The sequence below is a fragment of the Battus philenor genome, unplaced genomic scaffold, assembly GCF_028537555.1.
Source record: "Battus philenor isolate CCGP_79_NKW_IND1 unplaced genomic scaffold, ilBatPhil1.0.hap1 SCAF_3, whole genome shotgun sequence".
Lineage (NCBI taxonomy): Eukaryota > Metazoa > Arthropoda > Insecta > Lepidoptera > Papilionidae > Battus > Battus philenor.
Genome location: NW_027181693.1, coordinates 14,858,788 through 14,885,541, shown reverse-complemented (window position 1 = coordinate 14,885,541; position 26,754 = coordinate 14,858,788). Strand labels below are relative to the sequence as shown.

The 26,754-nt window shown below is 34.5% G+C and overlaps 1 protein-coding gene across 2 annotated transcripts in view; it reads left to right on the top strand.

The window, feature by feature from the left end:
• LOC137926837 (uncharacterized) overlaps positions 1-26,754 on the top strand; it is a 135,125-nt gene that overhangs the window by 18,510 nt on the left and 89,861 nt on the right. The window contains exon 2 of one of the 2 annotated variants that reach the window (XM_068770552.1): positions 13,532-13,569. The gene's annotated coding sequence lies outside the window, so the exon portion shown is untranslated. Of the gene's footprint in view, positions 1-13,531; positions 13,570-24,371; positions 24,428-26,754 lie in introns of those variants that run through there. The other variant, XM_068770553.1, reaches the window with a different exon arrangement.

Below are 26,754 nucleotides of genomic sequence, written 5' to 3'. Positions count from 1 at the left end.
TTTGAATTAAATAGAAACACGGTTTTTAGTATTTTGAATTGAGGCCGCTAATAAAATATGGTTCAATAATGTAAACGCGATGTTCTATTATGTACGCTTCATTTTTATTGACCCTAATCTGTCAGCTTTAGATTTTTTTAAGGGTTGCCACAAATGACAACATATCAAATATCGAGTTAATTTTAGTACACTCTTTTAATAATAGTACTTTACATCTCCAAATTTTCGTTATATACATGCTTCGTGTCAGAAACATCAGAAAACAAGTCAGAGCCGTTTTCACTGATTTCTAACCAAAAACACCAACATGTCCGAAGATATGTGAATCTCACTGTTTTTATAAGTTCGAACAAATTACCGTGTACATAATAATTCGTTAAAGGTATAAAAGCTTAAATTAATAAATGTTATGTATGTAATAAATAACGTAATGATATTAGAGTAAAAAAAGCGTTTTCAAATTTGGAATACGTAGGAACGTATTGGAATTAATAATTGTTGAAGTGTCAGATTGTTATAGAAAAACATTGACATATAATACAGATTGATAATTTTATGTAAGTTAATATAATATAGGACCTTTTTTGGGCATTACGCCTCTCATACATTTCCAAGAACAACACTGTAAATGTAATTAAATGTGAAAAACATGGTAATTGCATTTAAATGAACTTGTAGAAATTTAATAATAGAATTAATTCATATGAATATTTAGCGTCATATATCGGGTAATGAATTGTTTGCGTAATGTGGTAGCAAACGATTTTGTTTGTTCGAAGTTGCAACTTTCTATACAAAAAAGGTAATAAATAGATTTAATAACAAATTAATATAGATATAGACTACATAAAGATAGTATAAATGCTTTAAAACAAAACATATGAATACATTTATTCTCGATTAAAAACGTTTAACATTCTAATTTTTAAATATTTAACACGAAAAGTATATGTAAATGAATCTGTTTAAATAAAAATGTATCGTAAAATGTGTTGTTAAATGCAAATTTACATAACGGCTTGAATTGGCATTTTTTTTCTTATTTACGTAACTACCTGGTCGTTGATTGTTTTGGAGAGAAAAATGAAATTTGTGTGAAATATATCAATAAAAAATTTCTCATACAAACTACAAAGTAAATTAAAACACCTTCTCTATCAAATCTGTGACTTTATTGAAAAAGTTACTAGGATTGTCTTTGACACTTTTGACATTACGAAGTCTGTCGGGGTAAGCAGTTTAACATTGTTTATGGTAGGTCTATCGTGATAATATCCGTTTTGATAGATACCCGTATTCAAATTTGGATATTGTTAGGCTTCGTTTTCAAAAACACTACAAAATTTTGCTATGAATTTAAGTACTGAACGAAATCGTCGCGTGTAGATTTTATGAGAATGGATTCCTGATGAGCCTAAGTAGAACTCTCCTGGTGAGGAACGATTCCCTGTTAGTGACCAGTTAGGTCAGTAGTCACCTTCTTCTGATGTTCTTTTAGTTGCCAAATTATTATTGTCAGATATATCTGACAAATTTATCCTCATTATGTCCTCGCGGTATATATACTGCGAGGACATAATGCTTACTATTTTACTCTTTTTTTTCTTGTTTCGGAACAGCTTTTTTACCTATTGCTTAAACTACGCAATATTTTTTAGAAACTAATCTGCTGTATTTATAACTAGCTACTACAAAGCTGTAGACATTAGTGTGTTTTTATTTGAATAGTGAGATGTGTTACTTGAGACATTAGTGTGTTTTTACATGATAGTTTGGAGCTACTTGTTCTTTGGAGCCAAAAGGTATATAGGTATAGTTTTAATATTCCTTGTAAGCTAGTAGGTACATCAAGTTCTTTGGACGTATCATCGGTAACGAGGACTCTATAGAACATTTGGTGGTACAATACAAAGTGGAAGGAAAGCCATCTCGTGGACGTCCTCCAACGAGATGAACAAATATCATCAAAACTGTCACCAATTAGTCAATAAAGCAAAGCTTAGCGGAAGCAAGCAAGGCCACCAAGCAACAAATTGCAAGAAAGAGAGAGAGTCGGTACTTAAACTGTTGTATAACCTGTTTGATAATCGACAAGAAGTAGGCAGACATATACAGCGGCCTTGGTCGTCTAGGTAACGACAATTTGAAATACATCTATGATAAAAACATAAATTCTTTTCAAAGCTTGTCTTATCAGCTTTTAAATTAGACATCGCTGTCATTACGTTTAACGATACGTTATCAACGCAGGAACTCGGCACTTAAAGAAAACAAATCTTTTTTAATTATTAAACCGTCAAGTTCTGTACTTGTTTGAAAGGTACATTTTAAGTGGTTTTAAATTGTTCAAAATGAACTGCGTTTCTAATTTAACATTAATAATCATTATTATCATATCACCCGTAGGCCACCCACTACTAGGCCTAGGTCTCCTCAAAAGATTTTCTATAAGACCTGTAGGAAGCCGCCTTCCGACAGCCTTAGAAAGGTCATCGGTCCACCTTGCGGATCAATCAGTTGTCTCTATTCCAGACTTAAGGCCTCAGTGGCAATATTTACTGTGCGCTATGTGGCCTGTTCACTTCCAATTCAACTTGCCGACACGAATAGATCATAAAATAAGGCTCATTTTCACTGTTCCTAAGTTTATCATCGGGCATCCCCTCCTGCTAACCACTAACCGGAATTCTCCTATTGGTGTAAAAAAACAGTTGTTTTCGAGTTTAGTGACCTCAAAGAGGTTTATCCTAAGCGCCTTTGAAGCTATATACCAACGGGCAGATAGACACTTTTTAAAAAAAACAGTTGTGTTGCAGAGACTCGGTTTTCGAGTGCTAGATGCGAACTGAAGCCGCGCGGAATTAAAATGAATAAGCAATTAGCAAGCAGCGCCATCGACTAATAAAAACTAAAATCATCGTTATTTACGCTGGCATAGCATACCTTGTTGGCCATCTGCGAAGATTTCCTTTAAGACCGTTAAGAAGGTAGGCCTACGTTCTAAGGCATGCATTGAGAAATCTCCCGTACCACGAATGCAAGCTGTAACAACCTAAAAAAATGTGGCATACTTTGCTTTTTTAATAAAAATTGTTCAAAAAAGGTTTATTTTTTTTTTCAAATGACAATATTTTCCAAGTTCTTACCGTAGTCATCTTACGCTTTCACCGCAGTGTTTAATAAAATTATCGTGTCATTAAAACGCAATTTCCAGGCTTCGCTTGGCACTGGCTGGCTAGAAACGTGCCGATTTCGTGCCGAGAGACACTCATTCATAATTGGTGCATTTATAACACGATGTTATAGATTTACGTAAATCTTGATGTTATATTTGTGTGAATACTTGTTGCCTGTGGGCATTCAGTTTCTCTGGAATCTAGTTCATCGAGCGCTAAAGACTATTCATCTAAATTTACTTTACAGAAAAAATAGGGTTCCTATGAGTCCTTAGAACTTGCTGTGACTTAATATTGCTTTGGAGGGGTTTCTCTGACTACCTTCACAGGTTTAAGCTCCTTGAGGACCCCTCGTGCTACTGCGAACCGGGCGTGAGCCAGACCGTGGCCCAACTTGTGGTCTAATATCCCGCACGTGCAGGGTTGCGCAGTGCCCTGGAAACGGAAGTAAAGCTAAAAGTAGATTTGGAGAGTATCGCCTTATGATGAGAGACCACAACCTTCGCCCATCATTCCTATCGTTTGCTCGCAGGGTGGTGAGTGATACTGTTAAAAGGAATAAAACAGTATAGATAAATGGGTACAAAATAAACTGCACAAATAATTAGTTAATTAATAATAGGAAAAATAAACTAAAAATAGAATAAGAAAAAAGTAGTATTGTACTAAAAAGTCAAACCAAAAAAAAAGAAAACTGTGGTATAAAAAAATAGAATAAGTAATAAATTAAAGAATAAAAGAAATGTACCTAGCCACCTAAGAGCAATAAGATGATGGAAGGAAGGCGATGAAAGCAAGAAGGAATGAAAGAACAAAATGAAAGATATTGTGAAGGAAAAAAGGTAAGAAATTGAGAAGAATAAAAGTGAGTGAAGAATGAAGATAAAAATTTGAAAAACTTATTTGAAAACAAAGACCTTGGTCCCAACAATTTAGGGGTACGAATCCAATAGCGTGGGCCATAAAAAAAAAGAAAAAAAAAACATTGCTTTGGATTGGGAGAATGCTTCACTCCTAGACTGTTTGTGTGGACGTTCCATGGGGAGATCAGGCACGACGCGGTCCTCAACTTGGGTCGTTGCTCATTGCGTGTTTCGCGTTCTTATTCAACAATGATGCAAGAGTACATCGGTACAGTCGATTTCTATAATTGAATTATTAAAAATTTCTTTACGAGTGCTATTACTTTAGATTTTCTAATTTTGGCAAACGGGCTTTTTATAGTTAATAACAACTTTAGCTAAAGCTCTCTTTAATGACATATTGTTCGATTTTCTTTCGTATTTTTTAAAGGCGCAAAGGAAAATCTTTAGGAGTGAAATAAAAAAGGTTTTAAGACTATATATCACTTTTCTAATATTTAGTACACCCACACCTCGTTTTTGCGTCATTTCGTTTTGCGTATTTTTGAAGTTGCGTCGCTGTTTAATTAGTACTAATTTTCACTGTGCGTCATTAGCTTTGCGAGGTTGCGTTGTTTTGGTTTCAAGTCTTTACATAGTTCTTGCTATAGAAAATCTTAACTCACTGTGCGTCGTTTTTTTTTTTGGATCGTAATCACGACGCAAAGAGGTTTAGGTACATTATTTACATACTGATTATAATTATAAACATTATACTATGTCCTATCTTTTATCTTTGCTAATGGATTTGCAGCACGCGAGTCGCTCATCTCCCGTCTGATACTGACGCTGAATCACCTGTGCGAGGGTGCATTGAACTTTAGCCGAACAGAGGCCTTTCACAGTTTGCGCCAATTGCCGCGGTAATTGTAATTTGCTCACGATTAGACACATCACTCCTGTGATCTCAGTGACGGACATTGAGAACCATTGTACAGGATGTAACAGAAGTCAAAGTTTAGTGAATTTTTATTCACACTCAGAAAATTACGTATAACTTAGTAAACTAAGCGCGGTATGGTAGTAGCTTTATTTAAAGTTAGAGGGAGTCATGATTATATTATTTGGTGCATAGAGAACCATTTAAATAAACTAAGTTAGTAATATAGTTAGTAATAAACTGAGCTTTTTTATGACTTCCTTTTACTAAGCTAAAGGTACAACGATTCCTTGATGCGATGTTATTCAGTCAATATTAATAACAGGAAATTTTCCTGAAAAAGATGTGGATTTAAACTTTACTCGCGTAGTTTTTTTGTTATACTCGTTTCCTCTGCTCAAGTGTGGGGCAGGGACATTACATATTCAGGTAAAAAAAATTTTATTTGCTTTTTTCTCAGTTTCCTTTTACTCTTTTCCTTCCTTTCGTCGTTCACTATATTTATCTTTTCATTGCTTCCATATTTTATTTTTTGCTTTTTATTTTCATGCTTTTCATTGCCTTATTTCCTTTATCTTTGCTCTTAAATCCCAGTTTGAATCACAGGTAAATTTTAGTATTACAGTGTTGACTTATTTTTATTTAATTTATTTTTATTTATTTCTATTTTAAATTTTTATTATAACAATTTTTAGCAAGCGCCATTTTTATTTTTCTTTCTTACAATATTTATTACTCAGTGTACTTGCCTTAGGGTTTTGTCCGACCACTGTACTACTCTTAAACCTTGTTTTCATTTATTGCTTTACTTACGTACTTACACATGACTTGAAATTAACTCCAGAACATAAAATATATTTACTGTACCAAAAGTTCCTTTGCCTAATGCCAGTGAATGTATCCGAATGGTTTGATAAAACAAGAGGTGTCCTTGTATCAGTTTCGATGCAAGGGAAAACCGATCGATGTCTGCACTTATTGCGTCGTACTTATTACCAATTGTGAAAATGTTTTACGACGCTGCACTATTGAGTACTATGGTACATTCGCGTTAAGAAATTAATTTACTAATTAAATTAGAAAGCCGTGGTCACATTGATCTGTTTAACCCTCTGTAAATTCTGTGATCTAATTGGTCATCAGTGGTTAAGCCAAATGACAATAAGTTTCAATTTTCATAAGTTTATTTTGATGTTTTGATGTAAAATATTTCTTATCAATAAGGATTTCTTTTTGATAACAGATCTTTACTCAGAATGTACTTCAGGAATGCAGGAGAACAAAGATTCTTAGTTCGAAATAGGTGCAGATCTAATGATCCTAAATTTAGAATGTTTCGAATTTAACTTTCGAAAGACTTTAATCGACTCGATCGGTATAAGATGTTTATTTTTGCCGACAGTTTTTTAATTGTGATTCGATTATCCATTTGGCTGCAAAGCAATTCTCGCATGAACGCAAGAAAACTGCGAGATAAATATGACTTATTGTTGCCAAATAAAACTCTCTCATTGAGACAAATATTAATTAATTAATATTAATTAACCTTATCGTACGATTTTCCTCTAAAGGGCTTGAAAACATTGAAATAAATATTAGGTGTAGCCAGTGGCGTAGCTAGGGGGTGGCAAGAGGGGCGGTCGCCCTAGGGCACCACGAGCAAGGGGGGCACCCAAATTGAAAATATTTTTTTTGATGAACAAAAAAATGTTAAAAGAAAAATGAAAACCACGATTTTAACTAGAGATGTCAGAGTTCAGATCTCCAGTGGGGCCTTTTTTGCCAAAAATGACATATTCAACAGATTAGTGGGGCCCTAAAAACATTTACAAATTTAATATATGCCGAAACTGGTTCGGTTCGTTAGTCAGAGATTTTTATTATTTAATTTTTTTTGGGAGTTGGTACCTTTTGTGGCCCCAAAATTAAAAATCAAGAATTTAATGATAGATATATAGGCCAAGAATTTATTAAAATAGGGAACTAGCCGCATATTTTTATTGAAAACGAAACGGTTTGCAGCTATTTCAATAGACCTAAATCATTTGTTTTAACGCAAACAGTCTTGAAGACTTTCCATAAACATTCGATATTTTGTGTATGAATTATTAATTCGTTAGGGTCAACAAAGTGTAGATTGTGGTGACTGTTTCGCGACGTAAACGTTTGAACTTAACTGGTTGTATCACTTCTAATAATAAGTCACTTGTTTGTAAAATTCGTTTATGTTCATTTATTTTTTGCATGTAGGGGTTGGTCCACCTCCGCAATCGTATCAAACGGCCCAAATTTATCGAAATAAGTATTAAAAAAACCATAATCGAATTTATTAAAAAATATATAGATTATACCAAGGCTTCTAAATCTGAGTTTCAGACCCTCTAGCGTGTCTACTGAAAATTTTAGGGGGTCGCGAGATTTCGAAAATAAGAATTTCTATAAGACTTTTTCCTTTTTTATTTTTTTGGAGGGGGTCGCTAAGGAATCTTTTATTGAATGGGGCCGCGAAAAACTTATAAACCGAAAGGGTATCGTGAGTTAAATAATTTGAGAAGCCATGAATTATACCATAAATCGCAGACCTGCTAACATCTGTTTCATCCGAAATATACTTCATTTTCATGCCTAAACAATTTATATATAAAATGCGCATAGTGGCCGAAATCGCCATATGTTAATTTTCGAAATTGTGTTATAAAATAGAGAAGTCTTTTTTTACATGTTTTCTGTGAACACCTCATTCGTCCGTCAATAGCGTGGCGAACCTTCCCTTTTCAATATGCGTGGGTCAGCCGCATTCACAATATTTTACAGAAACATATACTAGTCGGAGTTGGTCATCAGGTTCAAATGCATCCTGTTCGGTAAATGTTATTTTTAAAATTTCGGCTAATTTCTTTTTACAAGGTAATTTTTTCGTTTTATTTTTGGGACCCTCTCCCCAAAGCTACCAACGCCCGTTTTTTTAATCCTTTAAGATAACTAAATATGTGTTTGTTAAAAGTAATTCCTTCAAGATGGCACCTTATATTTTTTGGTAAATTTTAACCTTCAAGATAGCACCATATGGCGTTTTCAGAAAAAAAGATTCATTTGAAGAGAACACCGTATGAAGTTTTAAAAAAACACCCCAAGAGAACACCATATGGTCTTATGTGCGTGAAAAGATAAGGCCATTGGTTTCTGAAATCTAAAAATTTTTAAACTCAGTAAAAAAATGGGGGGGGGGGGAGGCACCTGACCACAATTTTGCCAGGGGCCTCAAATATTCTAGCTACGCCACTGGGTGTAGCATTAGGGGGAGGCGCACATGTAGGAGCAACAAAAACACACTGAAACTCGCAGCGCAAAAGTAATGCGTCGCGATTGTCGAGACAAAATAACGCAGCGATTTTGCACCGCGTATTAGTCAAATAGTTAAACTCCGCAATTTGGAACTTAAATATTTTGCCCGACAGTTATTTATTGAAATTACTGCGTAATGTAAACATGGCGCTGGTCCTCACGTCTTACAGTACATACAGTACACAATCAATAAAACTATAAATTAACGGCCTACAACAATGTCTTAACGCGTAGGCTTTTACAACCGCTGCATAGAGCCTCCATTTAAACAGCGGAATAGCCTTTTTATAGTGGACCCCCGTTTATGAGGCCTCTCGTTCGCCCTGCTTTGTGTGAGGCAGGGACATTAGAAAATCTGGTAAAATTAGTTTTACTGGTTTAAATTTTTTATTATGCATACTTTATCCTTCTCCCTGATCTGCATTAACAGATTACAGTTTTGTACGTTGTTTATTAGAGATTGACACCTTTTGTTTATTTTATATTTTTAAATTTATTTTGCAGATTTTGATTTGGCTGTAAACGCCTTACTTTTATATATATATATAATTTACATGGCTGTAGATCTTGACGATATCTTAAACGCAAGCCTTCCAGTTTAAAGACCTCAAAGAGGTTTATCCTAAGCGCCTTTGAATCTGTATACCAACGGACAGATAGCACTTTTTATTTAAAAAAATGTTTATCGGATTTTATCGACTAAATATTTTTTCCTCCATATATATGGTTGAATTGTTACACCGTATATGATAATTTTGTATGTAAATGCTTCTTGTGTTATTCACGCTGCCAAATATTCCATACTAATTAATGATAACGCGAAAGCAAATATTCGAATACGAGCATTAAACACTTGTGTATAGCGGTGTTACATAAGTTAGTGTTTGCGGATTGAGCGCTGTTTAGCCTAGCTTCTATTATTAAATTAAATTAAATCCTTTTGGGTTTTTAATCGAGGAGTTCAATTGATGCTGCTTGTAAAAGGAATCAATGTTATTTGATAGTCCAACATAGAATTAATAAAATTGTGAAATATAGTGTTGAAAGATTGCCATTGTATTTATTATTTCAATATATATATAAACAACATATAGATATATACACAAGAACACGAACTATATACGAACAAGAACTATACATATATATATAGCGAAAGCCTATGTCCAGCGGAGGAAGTCTTATTACTGCGATGATGATGATGGACATGGGGCAGTGTACATCCAGCGGTGGACGTTGCATGGTTTAAATGTTGTAATCGGCTTTATCTGCAACAAAACTTTTATTGTAACACCTTTCTGGAGTGGGGATCAACAGACAAAATTTTTAATTAATTAGTTTAATTTATTGATTTGTAAGTCAAAAGCAATGTTTTTTTAGAGTAGTTTTATCCTGGCATTATTTTAAATTTTAGCTTTTTCTAAAAAAAAATTACCAAAAGCTCTAAAAAATGGTCGGATTGATCTAGTCGTTCTAGAGTTGTGTGGGTAACAAAACAAGACTCATTTCATGTTTATAACAAACAAAGCGTTGCTGTTTTGGGCATCTAATCCAAAATGTGAATAAAAACGTAGTTTCGATACCTCAAATATAAAATGATAAAAAAAGTACAAAAACCTTGAAGGAATAATTGACCAAATTTTCATGGCGATTATATGTTTGTTTTTAGGTCTATCGAGTACAGCCAGACAGGCACATATTCATTTACATTTATATATGTAGATATGTGGCGAAAATTATATCCATCACTTCACAACCCATAAAAGTTTTAGAGCATTTCTCAGGAGAATAATTTTCTGAGTGGAAGCGGCAAATTTTAATTATCACGTAAGTTTTGAAACAGTGGTTTTGTAAGTAGCTGTCGTCAGATTTATTTAACTTATAAAAGAGACTAAAATGTATAAACATAGAACACACATGTTATGTTATATCGTATATGGCGCATATGATTATCATATTTTTATGTAGTATTCAGTAATATCAGATTTACTATTCTAGAACTTGTAATTTTAAATTTAGCATAAATGTATGTATTCTATATAATAGTAATATATTCTAGTGATATATACATGGAGTACATAAATTTAATTTATATATACTATGTACTTTCTACACTAAATATATAAGTAGAGACATATGACGGCTATGGCAGTATTTATTTACGTATACGTTATACCTTTGTCTGTATGTCTTAAAAATAAATTTGGCTAATTTTTATTATACTCCAGAAGTAGATCATACTACGCACCCATTTACAATTGTAGATTTGTAATATAAAATAAACTTTTTATTCGTAGTGTGTTGTACAACCTTTTATTTGCCATGCTCCTCCTAAACCTTTCTAAAATTCTTAGTTTCCCCTATGTAATGTACGTAGTTTTTATATTAACGTGAAAGGGTTACACCCGTCAAGTCTATTTTTGAATTGGTCTCCGGTGGGGCGTGGGTCCCATGTTGGGAAAAATTGTTCTAGAGAATGAGTCCGACGAAGCTGTAAAAGCTAGAATAGCTTCCAGCACCCAACATCAATTGAATAACACCAATAGTCATATTCTAGAGTTTCACCAATATAATAAATAATAGAATAATGTAGTTAAGTATTTATATAACAGGAACGGTAAAAGTAATAAAATAAAAGCCTTGAGCGGAGTTGCCCTTCGACAGATCTTACATCCAGTTACTTCATGGAGCACCCGCCAAAGTAAACTAAGTATCCTAAGAGGCGTTAGTTAATTAAGTTGGATAGGCTGTTATTGATGTATACAGATAATAACGAATTAAATTGAATCGTAGAACGTGTCGTCATACCATAATAACACAGCGATCGCCAAGCCCGCCTGTCAATCGTGGCGATTATGGTGTGTCCATAGATATCTTAGGGGAAAGTTTTTGCATTTATATTAGACATTATCATATCAGCTGATAGACGTTCCCTGGAAGGTAAAGGCCTTCCTAAAATAGTACTAAGATGATGACCTTTTGTAGATCAATACCTCATTACCAGGTCGCAGACAAAGCATTTGTAATATAACAAACTAATGCTACCGGGCGTGGACCAGACCGTGGTGCATCTGGTGGCCAGTTGTCCTGCATTCAGAGGACTTCGGTACGATTCCGAAAGCAGGTTGAATAAAAAATTAATTGGGGACACCATCGCCTCACGAATGGAAGAAAAATCCGAAAGGCCAGTGTTTTTTGATTATAGCTAAAAAATAGTAAAATATGTAATGAATATTAACAAAAGTACCACATATAGTAGCTAAAACAATGAGAAAAAATGTAAACTGTGGTAAATGGTAAAATAATCAAGTTATAAAATATAAAATAGAATATAAGATAAAGTAAAATAATGTGATAAACATGACCTGTGATATGAAACGAGGCAAAGGAAGTGAGGCGATAAATGAACGGTAGTTAGGAAGGGAAAGAAAGATAGGAAATCGTAGAGTGTAAGTAGACGAAAGATAGAACATGTGAAGAATGACTGAAGAGTATGGAAATAAAAAAGTGAAATACTATAAAGAAATAAAAAACGTCCCTGTCCCATAAATAAGAGAGGGGAACGAGAGGCCGCCATTAGCGTGGAGGGGGGAGGGGGATCATTTAAACAAAAACAAACTAATGCTCACCGATTCGTGTAATTAAAATGAGTACGACACTACGATCTTGCTATTTACAGAGAAATGAACAAACTTATTAATGTAAAAAAGACAAGCAAAGCGCTACCGGCTTTCGACTCTCAAGGTCGAGATCCCGGCGTAATCGACAGCGAAGCGAGTCTATACGCTTCACTGAATACGCAGGCTTGATCAATCTGCATATCAACACAACGTTGCTTTTTATGCGTTCAAGTCTTTAAGTATCGTTAGATTCTTTTAGGTAAGCATTAAACAGAAATAATTAAATTAATTTATATATCGGCATTATAATAAAAAAAAACATGAAACGAAAATATTTTGAATAATATAGAGTATAGCTAATTTAGTGTTGCTCAAAGCGGTGACGGCGACGATACCGGACACCGACGGTGCGCTTGGTGCTCCTTCCTATCTCACCTTCCGCCACTTAGTCATCGGTACAGCGGTTTCGGTGACACTGTAGCGAAAGTTATAATTATTTACGAAGTAGATATATATAATTGTGTTTAGTTTTAGAAACAAAATTATAAATCTTATGACGTCTGGTAAATTTTGACATATGGCGGTTGTTGTTGTGATTAAGAGGACTTGTTAAGCAGTTGTATTAATCAGTTTTAAAAGCAAATTTGCGGGTTTTGCATTGAGCACCTCACACACACCACGAAATGCTGAATGCATACCACCAATTCATATTTACTGGTAAAAAACCAAAACAAAATTATCACTCGATGTTTGGCACTAATTAGTGTAACAATACTCCTGAGGATGCCCCGTGGAGGGGTGAAACACGTGTTGAGTGATTTAACGGTGGTAGTTGTGTTATTCGCATTGTTTGCCGCATGCGCATTTATCGGCTGGCGGGCGGTGCACTTTATTGCACGACTACTGCTACATAGCGGAAGTAGATATATATTAGTTCTTTTTTTACTTATAATCATAATATTTATAAAATACGCCAATGAAATTAATAAAGCGCGTATGATTTGGTTTGTGACTTGCCTAATTGAAGGTGCGTATACATATTCCTATAGCGCTACAAAGAAAGTATTTTTGGAAGTTAAGCAGAGCTATAAGTAACCTTTTAATTTTTAAAATTTTATTTGACTAAACCAATATTCTCTTAACTAATGCTCGTGTACCACAAATATTAGATTCTCCATAATATATAAAGAAACTATGATGATGCCGGCTCCAGGCCCGAATGCGAAAGAGGAAGCAAGCGTCAGGTAGAGGAAAATAACATGTCACCACGGCGAATTTAGCGCATATGAGGCAGTGACTGTATGGACTGAATCCCCTTAACAAATCTGATACGGGAGGAGGACGCTAGGACCCACCGATTGTTTTTTATTTTTTCTTGAAAATCTTTACTACAATAATTTTCGATTTTTTCTATTGTTTCGATACTCTGAATTGAGAACAATAACGTAATGGGACAGAAGATACAATATTGATAACATTATCTTAGGAAAAATAAACAATTGATATCGCCGTAACGTTAGCAAGCATTGATGTCTTCTCGTCCCGTTTTCTTAGTTTTAAAATTGTCGAAAGTCAATACAAATTATTAAAAAGAAATACCTTATTTTTCAGGTCACAGTTACACACCGAAGAAAGCTAAGTCTTATGAGGTATGTTACAATAGTATCTTTATTTAGTAAGGTTGATAAGACAATATTATTCGAAGCCTTCTGTTTTCTTTTAGCTGTCCAGTCTATGAACAAACTATTGTACACTACTATTTCCAGTGAAATATCAATGCTATGCGTATTTATTTATATATGTATTTGAGCTAGTACGCGCTAGTCCGCGCTAGTCCAAGCTAATCCGCGCTCGTCCTTATCAAATTATGAAGATTGCTGGACTGTATGAATCATTTTATACCATTAGATGTAGATTGGTTGCAGTTGATATTTATGTATTATATATCCCCAAAATAAGTAAAAAACTAAATAAACAGACTCGATACTATACTCGATGGTAACCAAAAGGCTTTTAGTAAAAACTTCTAAAATTCTATTGACTCGCTGAGTGATTATTTTTCCTTTTACACATCATGATCATTTCAGCCATAGGTCTTCCATAGGCCTTCCTAAAAGATTTCCAGTAAGACCGATCCACAACACAACACCGGTTTTTAGGAGGCGGCCGCCCGCTCCCTGACTGCGAACAACATGAGCGAACCAAGGTTGGATCTGGATCCAACCTTCGCTCGCCAGAGGCCTAAGCTGCCGTCCAAAGCAGCATATATTCAACATTAACACTGCACAGCTCTACTCGAGTAGAGCGGTTTACTGCGTGCGAACGTCATCGTACAGCTGGAATACGTCTGCTTCTGTTTTATTTTTAAGTTCACGGACCCTTTCGCTTCATGTACTTCAGCATCAACTTCAACCGAAACTAAGCAGCCAAGCAAGCAGCAGCAGTAGTAGTGAGACAGGTTGAAGACAATCTGCTTCCAGCGATTTCCGACAATCTAAACTCGGTCTATCAGTTCAAATTCAAAGAAATTTTAATTTTCGCCATGTTTAATCCATTTTACTATACAGTAGTTCTAAAGATTGTGTTCAAGTTCAAGTGCCTTAGTCACATATATATCACTGGATATTAAGTCCTAAGTATACCAACGTATGATAATGACATTTATTGCTAAAAGCAAATACGTGTCCTCAGTGAGTTCAATGTTAAGCTTAAAACATCTTACACGCAATGAACGTCTAAGGTCGTTAAATGTGACGTCATTTATTTTACGTAAAGTTCTTTGTAGCTATAAAAGCCTCTTACGTATTTGAGCCATTACGTAAAATTTCATATTAAGCATTGAGTTTTTTAAAAATCTATGCATATGCTTAAAGAAATTTAAAACGTAACACAATCTATTTCTGAAATGAAGCCATTTCAGTGTTGTGTTGGGCTTTACCATTCTATAAGGTTGTATAAAACTTTTTTGCTATAATGGTAAAATAAAGTATTTCTGACTGTCTCTATAATACAATTGCAAATCCACATAGAGAAAAAAATAGAGGTATAAAAATATATAAATATTGTCTTTTTAATCGTTTTTCTGTCATTGTAGGTCGTGTTCGTCTTGAATCGAATTGACGAAATCGATGACAAATTGTTTACATTTCATCCTATCTTCCGTTTTTCACAGTATAAAAGATATATGATAACTTTGTTCTGATCAAACCAGTTGTAAAGTGATCGTCCTCGTGGTCTTTAAGCGTATTTCACTACAGTGTAATGTAGCAAAAATAACTTCAGACTCGTTGATAACCTTTGTTTGAGTCTAGAACCGTGATTCCAAGCGTGGGGCTCACACCACATAGTGGGCAATTTGATTGTTATGGGAGGCAAACCGAAAGTGGATTCTCTACACTAGCTTAATCCTTTTGCTTTTTAAAAATATATTTGTTACATATTTATTTAATATTTTTTATTATACACGCTAGGATACTTTATTAGTGTCTTAATATCAAACAAAAAAGTACAATGGGCGGTCTTATCACACGACGCAATTTATTACAGACAAGCATAGTATGAATATAGAGGGCGTAAGAATTTTGAAAGGTTAAGATGGGGCATGGCACATTAAAGGTTGAAAAATACTGATTTAGAGCTTAAAAGCAGCAATAGGCCACCGAAAAATGTCATTATAAATTATTGTACTATTATTGTTTTAGTCCTAAAAGGAGATTTTCTAATTGTATTTTATACGCAGTGTACTAAAGTCTGGGCCAATAATAAATAGCCGCTGGGGAACTATGGTTTTGGAATCGATAATTCGAATCGGTAAGCACAGCTTTTAAGTTGCTTAGAAATAGCTGGATACGGGCCGCTTCCAACCAATTGGAAATAAAGAGAATGAAAGGAGAAATGTGTAAGAAAACTGAATGAAAGATCTTAAGAAGTATACATGAAGAGAAAGAAAATAAAAAAGATGTGAATAATTAAATAAATTTGCCCGTAAAGTCCCTGTCCCATATAAGATAGGGGGTACGAGAGGCCCCCAATAGCGTGGGTCAATCATAAAAAAAAACCAATTGGAAATATATGAGCGTTAGGTCTATGTCTAGCAGTGGTCGTGAACCTCACCGCGACCTCTATAACTTATTGTCTGAATTATAGTTAACGTTTTAAAAAAAAACACTTGCTACTAAATTTCAAAACTTTTACTCACTGAAACCTAGTAAACTTGTATCTTAAATCGAAGTTTTAAAACTCAAACCACACAGAGACGTAGTTAAGTTTGTTAGCTACTCAAGCACTCAGACGGATGCGGTTGTTTTACTATCCTAATTTAAGAAATAGAATATAATATAGAAATTTAAGGTAATTTGAAAAACTCATCTCTCTTTTATTATGAGGATTCTTATCTGAAATTTAAAAAGTAAAAATTGAGTTAAATTGTAAAGTTTATGCACATTATTTAACTTATATTAAGATATTGTTCTCGGGCGTAACAAAAACTGAGAACATGTTTTAGTTCTTTACTAATTACATAAGTTCTAGCTGTTTCTCCTCTGCAGAAAAAGAAACCTGTTTCAAGAGGTAAATACAGGCTCTTGTACTTAGAGATTTACAGATTCACTTGGTTTAAAGTGGCGTAGCTTAAGGCGATTAAGAGAGTGTATGATCACACAATTAGAGTTACGATTCAGGAATGCCCGGGAGCGACTCTAATATCGAGTTCGATCGGATGCTATTAGGGGAATTTCGAAAGCTGATATTACATAAAAAGTTTGATGGAGTTTTTACCCTTAGCAGTTTATAGGAAAATATTATCCCAGGCTACCGCAGCTCTTTAAAAATCTTACTACAGCTCTTAAGCAGACCTGCGCCGCACTGACGCGTAACCGCCGCCTTCTTTACTCGCTTTAAAAAGTTTCATTTTTATTTACGACCACATTTTTTTTATATGACTGTATTTTATTTATTTACACATTTTACATATATTATGTATTTGTGGACTTAATTTCTTATACGCATTCTCTACCACTCAACCCAGAATCTAAAGGACCTGACTTGTACTGCTACGTAAGTGGCATTTGCAGATTCCACGCGTTAAAGGGGGTAGAGCGCTGAAGGCGAGTCGCCTGAAATCGCTTTTAAGGTGGTAAAGCTCGTGGGATCGCTAAGAAGCCTCGTGCTAGCGGCACTACAATTTCGCCGAATGCAGATCCTACCAAGTATTGCTACTTTTCAAGTTAAAAGTAATGAGGTTAGTTATCTGTTTATTAAAGATCTTATCACTGAGCCAATTAACTTTAATACAAAGAGAACGAAATAAAGATAAATGTATTTAGACTGAAACGTAACAAATACATCAAATGTAATTGCATTAGAATGCAAATAGACGTACTGTTTAATCTACAGTCTTGCGAATATCTGTGTGCAACCAAGGTAATGTAATTGGTAATTGCGAAAACATAATATTAGACTTGAATATATTAGCTAAAATAACATATATGTACAATACCTGTCGGCATGACCGCGTTATGAAATTGCATACTTGTTAAAAAATAGTTTCGTAGGGTAGACGCATACTTTGTAAACATTTTATTGTTAAAAAGTATTTATTGAGGGTAGTGAAATATAAGCAAGTGATTTGTTATACTAGATGCATCGAAGGCACAAGGAAGAGCTTTCGTTGATCTCTATAAAAGTTATAACACTGCTAGTCGAATATACGAAATTTTCTCAGAAAGTGTAGTGTATTGTCATCACCGAAATAATATTACCGATGACTAAGTTGTAGAACTCCCTCTCTCTGACACCTACTGCAAGGCATAGGCCACCTCCGAAGATGTATGTGATATACCATAATCGCCACACTTGGCAGGAGGGTTTGCGATCGCAGTATAGTATTATGGTACGCAGAGGACGCTACTGCCATCTTCTGGAAACATGTGAGCAGTGGCAATAGTATGTATTTATGCACAAAGTGTGAATTGTATAAGGTTGCATGCTGGGAATCGAACCCAAGACCTCCTATACCTAGTCGCATTTCTCTATCGGCTGGGCTAACATTACTAAGTTTGTTGCAGAATAAAGTTAACAAAATATCTATAGTAAATTATGACATCAGTCTCTAGCTGTCATATAATATATGTAATATTTAATATTGTTAAATACTTAATAATATAACATTATTCGAAACCAAAAAATATATATTAGTATGTTATTAAAGAAATGTCGTTGATTTTTAAGTATTACAATAAAAATAATATATTTATAATCATTATCACTGAAGTGTTGCAGAATATGAAATACAAAACTTATTTTTGTAAGTAATCGTTGTTGATAATTAATACATTAAACCAATAAATAATGAGATTACTAAAATACAATTTTGTTGCTTATTCTGTCCAGCTGTACAGGGTTACAAAATTTTGAGAGCACAGAGTCAGAGTGGAGCGAGTATTAGATATGGTTGTTTCTGTATGCAATTTGCAAATAAGTTAGGTTAGTAAGTATAGAACTTGTTTATAAAGCTAATATTTGGTTAGACTGTTTGCACGTTCTAGTTGTGCACGACGAGAGTATTTCGTATCGCAGTTTACACGAGTCAGACGACATGCGAGCACAGTAAATAGCCTACGCAAATCTTGGGCGACTTGTTTGCTTAAATCAGAGACCTAGCGCAACGTAAGTTACCTTGAAACGTGTTGTTAAAAATAGTTAAACTTATATAATCTATTTTATGTTTTGTACAATGGCGAACTTTCTATCGATGAACACAAGGTGGTGCAAACAACTAGTAGGCAGGTGTGTTTGTGTTACACACACACACACTTATATATATATATATATATATATATATGTATGTATACTTAGGATGGACTTCGCAAAATAACGCCTGATTACATTAAATATATAGATATCTTTGCTTATACTCTAATTTGCGATTAGAGAGAACTTACATCAACGCAATAGGTTCTCGGCTCACCCACATTTTACTAGTGTCAGACAAAGAATCTCGTTATTCGATGCAGGTCGCTTTATAACAGTCCCTTTGGGAATTTTTGGAAGAACCCTGTCCAGTTACGTCTTACGGCTGAAATGATGAATTGTGTCCCCGAAAGTCCTCGAGTCTAGACCTAAACCTTTGCGCTATGGAATTCTATAGTCGGATTATATTAAAGAAGCAAGTTCCTCAGAAATCACTAGACCATCAAGATAAATGGAAAATATGTCATGTTTGAGACGGCCGAAGTTTTCACATGAAAAGCAAACAATTTGGCCGAGTTAAATCTCACTTGCATTTCAGTGGCAATAAATTTTAACACACTGGCATCGCGCCAATCGGAATTGATCATAACGTTAAACGAAAACGATTTTGCTATTAGAATATCGAGGCTCTTCACATTTGCGCCTTCGTGGAACGTATAGCTGAAATAACGCACGACTATATATTGTGTATCGACACTCAGACGCGCTATTCATAGATACACATAATATTAGATCACTTTGATAAAGTATGATTCGATTTATTGCTTACCACGAGAGGCATCACTAGAATAAAAATATACACTGTGATGAACCAAGTGTAATTTAATATGTATTTTCGCAAAAAGTGTTTTGGACTTGGGTGAGTTTTATTTAATAAATGTTTGGTTGTTTTTTTGTAATAATGTTGACATGACGTCTGCGCTTCTATCAAATCGAATACTCGTTGCCTTGACTTGTTTTTCAAATCACTTTGTTTATCGATCTAATATAATATTAATATCATCCAGTCATAAATGCAGCGTTAGTTAGTTATGCTTTTATAACGTACTTATGTTTTTTTATTATTTATTATTGACCCACTTTATATGTCATTTTTTTCATTTTATATAAATCTTGGAGAAGAAATTCACAACTATTCTGTTAAAAAAGTAAATTAATTCAAGATTGTATTTAAACATTTTAAAATATTTTGTCTACCATATGTGATCATATTTATCGACGAAGAAGATGAAATTTATTCAATTTAATACTTTTTATTGTATACGCTATGTATACATAGTTGCATGATAGTAAAGTAAAAGTAAAAAGGGCGGTCTTATAACAGGAGACAATTTATTCCAGACAACCATAGTATGGAAATAGAAGAGGAATAAGTCGTGTTATGTATTTATGTTTACTTCGCGGCAGTGTCAAATGTACCAGGCTAATGAAAAGTACTATATCATGACTTAAAATGATAAGCGCAGGTGTGAATTGCATTTAAGAGTGGATGGAATTACTTAGCACTAAGTAAACGCTATATATATTATAAAGACGTAGATCTGACCAATGTGTATTGTCGGTCATGATATACGAATCCGGGAGGTCGTCACTTAAGATGGGCCTGGAGAAGGCTCACCCAGAGAGCAATGGAAGGGAGTATGCTCGGAGTTTTTCTGCTAGCTCTAATCGGAACTAAGGAGATTCGTAGATAAAACAAAAACAAGATCATCGACGTAAGTGGAAGAAATTTTCGTCTGAAATGGCAGCGCGGGCGTGGCATATCGCCCGTGCAACCGATAGCCGTTGAGATAGAAAGGTTCTCAAATGTCTACCAAAAGCCGGTAGACGCTACGTGGGTAGGAGGCCCCCCACCAGATGGATTGACGACATAGTTAAGGTTGCGGGAAGTCGCAGGGTACGGGCAGCGCAGAACTGGTCAGTTTTGCAGTGGGCGTCCATAGGCTGAAAAGAAAAAGTACGCTTGCTTCGACTCGCCACTTGTATGAAGAATAAAAGTATAAAAGTTTTACTTCATTTTGACTTATGCGATTTAGTATCTGTTTGTATTATATTCTATTGAGTATCAGGTCTGCTTTCGTGTGGACATATGCCTTTATAGTAAAATCAAAAGCTCTGCTCGCTTCGGCCGTTGACAGTTTAGCGGCGAGCTGTCAAAGCAACCGTTAATTATATTAAAAATTTCCAAAGCGGCAACTTTCGCGTCGCGCTATTCCAATTCCGTCGTTAGCAGTTGCCGCGTAGAATTTTAATCCAGCGTCGATTCCGCACGGGAGCCGAAAACCCGTTGCCACCGGGACGTTGGAAATTTATTTAACTTTGTATCCAGCTCACTTTCATTCCGTTAACGAACTATTTGAATTAAATTATCGCTACGTGTCATATGAACGTGTTTAAATGTGATAATCTGTAGTTTATTACAGTGTGTAGTTATTAAAAGCGGTACGTTTACAACCTAATCTAGAGTTTAATTATTAAGGTATATCTAAATTCATGGATTGACGGGGTGTTCGCTACGTATGTATAATATAGTTTCACGTGATATCTTAGACCATTCGTTTCTAACTTTAAAATCTAAAATTATAAGTAAATTATTAAATAAATCTAATTGCATACAAAAGTTTTTGGATTATCAAAATATATGGAACTAGTGTAGAGCTTTCTTTCAACTTGAACTTTATCCTGTAAAATTTTTGTAAGTTCACGGACTCTTCAGTTCCGTGAACTAAACTCAGATGAAGCTGTAAAAGCCTTTTTAGATAACAGCGAAAATATCAACAGAAATAATAAAGAAATTTAAAAGTTTAAATAACTACTTGGAGTTACAGCTGGAACGTTGGAATCATTGGAGATAATGCTACGCCGTTTGTCAGAGGACTCTCCGAAACTTTAATATATTCAGCAAAGTTTTGTCAGCGATTCCGACAATGCTCTTTCTTTAAAAAAAAATACTCCGTCAGGTATTATTTAATATATGAAAGTTTTATTGTCATGTATTTTGAGACTTATTGTTATAGCAATGAACTTTTAGGTTCTTTTGTTGTCCATTACTGCATAGATCACCCCATGTAAAAATCAATGTTTTAAAAAATAATAACGTTATATAATATTAATATATTAAGGACTTCGAAAACATTAAAATTTGTGACTAGTGTATTTTAATCATCAATGTTTATTATCTGTCCGTGCAGACTATGTACTAACATAAGTTATTGGCATCGCTGTCGATCACTTTAAGTAGGTTGATTGGAATTTTTTTATAAGATACACTTTGGAGAGTGTCCGAAGGTTCGCTCCTTTATCGGACTACTAGGCGCAGGCAAAAGTTTTATCCATACGTTGTTGACATGCCCAAAAATCGAACTAAACGGTTTGACAGCTCGTTTTTGGTGAGAGTTTCTAAGATTTGGAACGACCTGCCTGGGTCTATTTTTCCTGATGAGTTGAACTCTGGAGCCATTAAGAGTAGAGCGAACAGGTTTCTTTTCTTTCTGGATGGGCGTGTACCACCTTCGTTTTCATCAACACTTTCCATCAGGTGAGATAAAAGACAAACGCCTATTTCATTACAACTATATAAAAAATAAGATGTAAAAACTTTAAAGATTTTTGCTGATAAATCAGCCATACATTCACCCCTCTAAAGCCTATACATATATATTTACTTGTGGAACATTTTGGTTGTGTAACCGATGAGTAATTGTTTGTTTGAACGGATAAATTGTACCATCCTGTTATGTTATATTATTGTCATAGCCCTATTATAATTATTACAGTGGTCATTCTAACAATTGATGTAAAGTAGTAGTCTTAAATAACACGCGGTTTGAATTTGCTGTGAAGTATCATTCCCAACACTTGGCGGTTTTCAATTGTCAGGTCATGTTTGGTTTGAAAACACAATATCTTGCATTGTGCTACAAAGTTGTCTAGTTCCTTTATAATATAGTCTTTACATCAAAAGTTTTAGATCCATATTCGCGTTACAGTACTTAGTCCTTTGTATAGTTGCAAATATTTGGATTAATAGGTTTCATGTGGTTTACAACTTAAGAAAGTAACAGACATAATCCAGTGAATTGGCAGGATGAAATAGCAGTTGGCAGACCATAAAGGGTGCAGAACAGATGCCCGCTGTGACCTCAAGGATCTGTAGTGGTGGCACCAGATCGGCAAACGCAACGTATAACATCTACCCGCAATGTATACAGATGACATTGTTAAGGTTGTCGGAAAACCTTAGATACAGGCCGCTTGCATCCGGTTTTATTAGAAATAAGGGACAGGCAACAGTAGCTTAAACGATAATGTTGATAAAGATTTAAAATATTGTTTTGTGAAATACCACACCCTTATCCAGCAGTGACTGAAATGATGATGTTGGTGATGATTAAAAATGTTATTTTGTGAAATAATACTAAATTTTGTAACTTATATTGTGACTTTTTTTCGGTTCGGACATGTTACCAACGTAGTGCCTTTGGACGTTCATATGTCACAATTATTCCGAGACACCTAACACCTGACTCCGTGGTATTCTTGAGGTGTTCATTTAGATTTGATTATATTATGAGTTACCAAGTAGATAGAAGAGGTCATATATCTTCTCTGTTTAATATTTGGTTGTTTTACATTGCAGTAGTCTTTCAAACAATTCATGGTAGGTATATTCGTTAAAAACTTGTTTTATTTCATGATTTATACAGGATTATTGGCTATATGTAAAAAGCGTTCAAATCAACCAATAAAATCATATTGAAAAATGTTACATTAATTAAGAAAAAGACCAATATTACTTATTATACACAGAGTCAGCCATGCGGCTAATATGGCTATACGTAAGGCTCAGAAGGTCTGGTTAGAGGCGGAATCTCGTCGGTGGTTTAAGATTAGAGATAATCTAAAATGACATCAAGACTCTGTGTTTGGCCCTAATCGGTGTAACATAGCTCCTGAAGATGCCCCGTGGAGGGGTGAAACACGTGTTGAGTGATTAGGTGGTGGCGGTTGTGTGATTCGCATTGTTTGCCGCATGCGCATTTATCAGCGGGCTGGCGGGCGGTGCATTTCATTTCACGACTACCACTGCATGTGCGGAAGTGGCTAAATATTGGTCTTTTTCTTACTTAGAATGGACTTCCGCGAAGTAACGCCTGATTCCATTAAATACGTTACATTAATTTATATTCTCTATTGGAATGCGACTAGCCAATAACTTCTAGCAGTACAAAGTCTGCAGGGACAGATAGTAAAGAATAATTGTAATATGTAGCCAGAGTAATACATATTAATTATTACGTTATATATTATTTCTGAAACAATTGGTTTTTGGGAGGTGTGTATCCTACAATAATTGACAACGAATATGACACATTCTCATCTTTGAAGTCTTTACACTTGTAACTCTGCATTAATGTTAACCTGAAAAGCCTTACCGCGTATTAAGTCTCGTGGTATTAAAAACAATGAAATTGAAACAGACGCAGCATCGTTGATTTTCATCGGGGAAGCTGTTTCCACGAGGAGTGTACAGCGCTGTACCTGCAGTCACCGCCGAGCGCGCTCTGGTGATAGACGCGCGACCTTCGCTCGTCGTTTCCGTACAACACGTGCGAATGTATACTGAAAATATATTTCGTAATTTCTCTGTACTATAAAACACAAAGCCTTGAAATTGTATTAGACGAACTTTATGTGAATTTCCACGAAAACCTAACTCGTTGATATCAAGATTTGTATGCGATACGGAATAATAAGGTATGATAAACGCCTAATTGTTATAGTTTAAAATTATTTATGTAAATAATTCAATGATATTATCAGTTTTAATGTATGCAGATTTAAGAATACTAAGAAATTTGGACCAATTATTAGGGTTTTAATAATATTTGTTCAAATTAAACCATCAATTTCTAAACTCTATTGGCAGTCAACTACGCCAGGGGCCAGGCTTTGAGTATCTATATCACGTCATAACTTAAGAACGACTACCTATTTCCTAAATCATTTTCGTTTGTTATATTTTAAGTTTAATTTATTAATTATATATATAATTATGTAGAACATTGATATCATTTACAAAATTGATGATTTAAAACCATGCGTTTACAATTTAGCTTAGATCTTCGCGAGTTAGACAGTTCACAAGCTGCAAACTATTGTAGTTTGACAGTTGAATTGGTAAATATTTATCAACTACAAAATTTATTTATTTAATCCAATTTTGGTTAAGATTAATATTGTTTAATTATTAGTGTAGAAATACACGTATTTATTTTTTAGATATGGTGTTTAATATAAAAAGTCAACACTTATGAGAGAATCCTCATAGATTTTCAATAAGGGTTGAAAGTGGTTTGGACGACATTCCAATTCCGGATCCGAAATCCTTATTGGTGGATGTTCTACGCTGTGATTTTTATTCTACACTCGACAACCTTGAGGCCTGAGCTTACCTCTGTTCTGTGTGTTATATAGTCCACTGCCACGTGTATTCGACAATCCGCTGTGCTATATCTGCACATGACCCTTCAGCAAATTATTGTTATAAGTTTTTTTTTTCTATTTGAGAATACTGTAGAGAGCGCTGAGTATACACTCTCTATAGCCGTTATAAATGATTCATTTACCATATATCGCATAGTTTTATTTTTAATACAGTTTGAAATAAAACTTTAATGTGATAATTTTGGTTAACTAAAAAACATCAACGATACAGCTTATTTCCCACACATCTTTACTTCGTGACCTATTCAAAAATAAAAGGAGTTTCTTCAAGCCGCATACTTCGGGACAAGTAGCGGTATTATACGTTTGCTTGCCATCGGGACACGCCGTGTTGAATTACAATTAACCGATTCTACTACATCTTGTTAGAGTCATGTAAAAACAAATTTGTAAATTGTAACGTTACTAGTTTGCTTCTTTGTTGTATGGAACATTTTTAACATATCACACTTTTTTAAGTTGAATTATGTTTTCTTATTTTTTCGTTTATATCTTCGGCCCGTAATCGAAATAGACTTAATTTGGTTGTTGATACGTTATTTTAATGATCGGTTTGAATGTCAGTAATTACCTTTACATTAGCATTTTGTTATAGTTCTAATAATTTCTCTAGCTTTTGCATAATTTAATCTAAATTTATTTATTCAACAATGAAAGTATACTTTTAATATATTTTATTTTTGACTCTACTCTGCTTCGCTAGGTATTATAGATTGTAGAGAAGAAGCAAGAAGAAATCCCACAGCTTCACATCTTTAAGTTACATAGTTACGTTATACGTGTACACTTAGATATGGCCTAAATGAAATCAAAATAATCTAGCTAATACTTATATGTCATATAAATATTCCTTTATTAAATAATAAGCCTTTTTCATCAATTATTGATATTTCAAAACTTTTTGACGGTATAATATAAAAGTCAAGTTGGTCAGATTCTCACCACCTGTAAAATATTTTAGACATTTCATTAGCCTCCCCAAATACATCAATCGATATCTCTTGTATTTAATTTTTGTTTGTTTAATTCTATTTGTTTTTATCAAGAACTTACTGCTCTGAGAGACTGTACTGCCAAAATAATACAAAAAAAAAAAAAACGGATTTGAAAGTGATAACTTAGTAACGATCAATCAAAAGTTTTTTTTGAAGTGTGTGTAACTTGATTTGCAGTCTCATTTTCATGGTTGATATAATGTACACATAAAAAGTTGTTAATTTTCATTTAAAAGAGCAAGTGTTTAGTTTCTCGCCAGCTCTTTTCAGCAGAACTGCCTTCCGAGCCGGTGGTAGCTTACTACTTATAGTGCTAAAATAATCGAGGATTCAAAAGCGCATGTAAACACCTACTTGAATAAAGATACTTTGAATTTGAATTACTTCATCGCTTTAACTGCAGAACGTCCATTGTTACATAGGCTTCCTTCCACCTTAAATATTTAATGGAATCAGGCGTTACCTCGCGGAAGTCCATCCTAAGTAAGAAAAGGACTAATATTTAGCCACTTCCGCACATGCAGTGGTAGTCGTGCAACAAAGTGCACCGCCCGCCAGCCCGCTGATAAATGCGTATGCGGC